The following is a 3,970-nucleotide window of genomic DNA, read 5'->3' on the forward strand; positions in this document are numbered from 1 at the left end:
AATTGAATACAAAAATGATGGGATGTCCAAGTTTTGCCCAATTAATTTCCAGGGACGAATGACCTTCTCTCTGATAAATTGTCAAATAAATTCTGATGCGGACACAGTTTATACACATTCAAAATTAGATATTCGACACAATCCATATAGAATTTATCTTTTAACTTTATTATTATCTTTAAATAATAATTTTACCTTTTAAATTATTATATTAATTTAAATTTTAGTACTTTATATGAGAAAAAAAAATGATGATTCTTGGGACCAAAAAGGTAATTCTTAATTCTTATAAAGTGGAGTCTTGTGTATTGGAGATATAATGTTATGCAATTATTTTCATAAAATATGATATTTGTTTTATTTTACACGTATTATTATTTTTTTCCCACCAAAAGCTGTGTCACAAGTCTTTTAAGCCTGTGACAAGACCTTCCTTTGTCCTCGCAGAGAGAGAGAGAGAGAGAGAGAGAGGATCTCAGAGTCAAAATAGGAGGCTTGTCAAGTGTCAAGAATAAAAAAATCAGACTTGATTAACAATTTTTTATTGGATTAGATTAAATAAAACAATCAAGATTAATCTATTAATGACTTCTAGTTTATTATTATTTTTATTTATAATTTTATTATTTAAAAAATTCTTATGAGCATCTCTTATTTATTTTCTTTTTACTTTTTTTTTATTAATTACTAGTTTTATTTCATGTACTCTCTTTGTAGAAATCTCTTGATATCCTTCTTTATCTACTAGACTTTTTAATTTTGTCTCATGCATATTTTAATTTTTTTTAATAATTTATTAGTTTTTAAATGTAATAATATCATATTTATTAAAAAAAGTACTTAATTTTAACCCTGCTAATCTAAGCTCTCCTTGTAAATTTCAATGTCATTGAGATGACATTAATGGTCATTTGTTTTTTTTTTAATCCTTCAATTCTTTTCATTTGCATCACAATATTTTACATTATCTTTCTCGTATTCTTTTTAATTTCCTTAAGATAGAATTGAGTCAAACCCAATTTATTTTTAACTGAATGTTTATATTTATTTAAACATTCAATAAATGTCTTTAGGTCAAAAATGTCTTTTACCATGATATTAATTTTTGTTTTCATTCATTTTATATTAATAATGTTTATTAACTTTTCAAATTTTAATTTAAAAATTTCTGAGAATTTTCAAAAACTTAACCTCAATTGAGTAGTTGTAAATAATTCTCTCGATATAGATTTGGTGGTGATGCAGTTAACAAACAAGGTTGTCAGAATTGTTTAAATTGGAAGGATAATTGGATGATTCATTCAAAGGTACACCTTTAGTTAACTATTAGAGTCAGGGGCGGTCGTAAATCTTTTAAGGCTCGAGACAAAAGTAAAAATTAAGCTCCCATGTATATATATATTTAAAGATAATGATAAATTCATTCATATTTTTTAATCAAGATCTAACATGAAAATATTATATATCTTATATATACACATATAAAAAAATATATAATTATATAAATATTATATATTCTATTAATTAAGTAATTTATTTTGAGGTTAGGAAATATTGCTAGCAAAGTGAATTCCAAAATATTATTTTTTATTTTATTTAAAAAATAAAAATTATATCAATAAGCTTTGAAATATATATTTTTTATTTACACATATATAACATAGGACATGCCTAACCTCTAAATTATTTTAAAAATTATTTAAATTTTTTAATAATTAAGACATCGAGTTTAGAGTACTCTACACTTTGAACAACACGTGATAATGAAATTTCGGATCAGACCATCTCACATTATTGCTATCACAATTGATTAGCAAAAAGAAAAACAAAACTATAACATTAATTGAGTTATCTTATTTTACATCCTGTTATAAGTTTGGTTCTAACTTTTGAAATCAAATCAAGTTAAATTTTTATTTTTTTTTATTTTTTGTTTTATCTTAACTTTTGTTTTAGTGATTAAAGTGACAGATTGAAATTGTTTATTTTTAACCTTGCTATTTGATGTGATAAAATAGATCACTCTTTTGGTCTTTTTATTTTTTTAAGCCGAAAGACACTATCATTTCTTAGTATACTTGTCTTGCAAGTCTCTACAACTATAGAAAAGTTAAAAAGAGGTTTACAAGTGGAGGAGAGAATTAGTGAGTTCCTCTTGTCAAATGGTTGGAATTTAATCAAAATTCTCCTATTTGCATTGTCTATTGCTTTGGACGATTTACGATTTAATGAAATATTTTAATTCTTATAACAAAAAAATAAGGTTATGTTTTTTTTATTGTTTTTAAATTATTTTTAATTTTTAATTTTTTAAAATAATAAAAACACGTTTTTTTACTGTTTTAAAAAATATATTTTTGAAAAAAAAAAAAAATTACAAAGAAAAGTTATTTTGAATGTTTTCATTCAAAACAAACTCTAAACTCAAGATACATTTATTTATTTATTTATTCATATTTTATTATTATAATAGAAAAAATATTACAAAATTCATTACCTTGAAAATGTATATATATATTTTTAATAATATATTAATATTAAATATTTATAATTTACTAAATAATTAAATTTATTAAATAAAATATTATTAAAAAATTTCAAATAGAACGCGTTTTCTAATTTTTTGTTTTAAGAAATAATTTTTTAAAATGACAAAGATAACACATTTTCAATTTTTTAAAAATAGACTATCAAAACAGAAAACTGAAAATGAATTCAAAACTCAAAACTAAAAATTAAAAAACAAAAAGAACGTAGCCTAATAGTTTGATCAAAATTCTTTATTAGAATTGATTATATGACAACTTTGAATGTGGAATTTGGGGATATTCCCATGAATCCAAAGACACCACTATTTATATTTCATTTGCAAAGGAGATTTGAAATAGCATAAATGTCATTTCGTAAAAATGTCTGGTTTCTTTGCAAAATTTCAGAGTGAATGCATCCAAACTGTAGGAAGGAACTCATTAATGGTACTCTAAAACGTTGCATTTTGCTCTCTGTCTCTTCCAAAATTTCAACGAAAACCTCCACATCTGTCTCTTTAACGACTCAAAAGATCAAAATGTTTGATTTATGGGCACTTATAGATTGATGTATATTGCAGGTCATGTATTTTTTTTTTTTTTAATCAAGTAAGATTAAGTTACTCAAGATAAAGTATTATAAATATTCATATATAAAAATGGAGAACAAACTAACCTACAACTTTGGTGGTGGTCATTCACAAACTTTATTATAGTAAATTTATACATAAATTTGTATATGTTTATCTTTTAAACTAACTATAATATTGATGTCGATATCAATGTCTTTATTCGTGCAAACGCAAACTTTTTAACCAGTAAACGTGCGTTATGAGATATTATATATATCAGCCATAATATGTTAATTTAGTTCAAATTTTTATAATTTTATTATTTTTTATGACCAATTTCTCACTTTACCACTTCTTTAAAATTATATAACAAAATATAAATTTATTTTAAAAAAGGGTCTTTTGTTTTTCAGTTACTAGATCGTTATTCCATTCAAGAACCTGAAATTTCGAGTGAGATCGTGGTGATAAAATGAGAATTTTTTTATAAGACGAAAAGATAAGATTGTCCAAAACTGGGTAGTTGTTGGTTGATGAGATAATATTGCGATATATCATGAAGTTTTGTTTATTCCATTTTGTCTGTCTCTCCCTTTTTTCTTGCTCCAGCAACCACTGTCCCTCTCACTGCCGCTGCACACAGAGCGGCGATAGACGATTCCTCCTGGACTAAGAGTGTAATTTTATAATTGAGCGAGGTTTTTTTTATTATTTGAGTTTTGCTTTCTCAAGCTCTATGTAAAGTAGCAAAGTCCAAAATGATTTGCAGTGATACGTACTCGCTTACAACATACATATGGCAGCATCGTCTTGTCCGCTGTCCTCAACAATAAATAAAACGACTTGATCTTTAACATTTTGCAGCCATAC

This window comes from Diospyros lotus, chromosome 5 (genome assembly GCF_014633365.1).
Source record: "Diospyros lotus cultivar Yz01 chromosome 5, ASM1463336v1, whole genome shotgun sequence".
NCBI lineage: Eukaryota > Viridiplantae > Streptophyta > Magnoliopsida > Ericales > Ebenaceae > Diospyros > Diospyros lotus.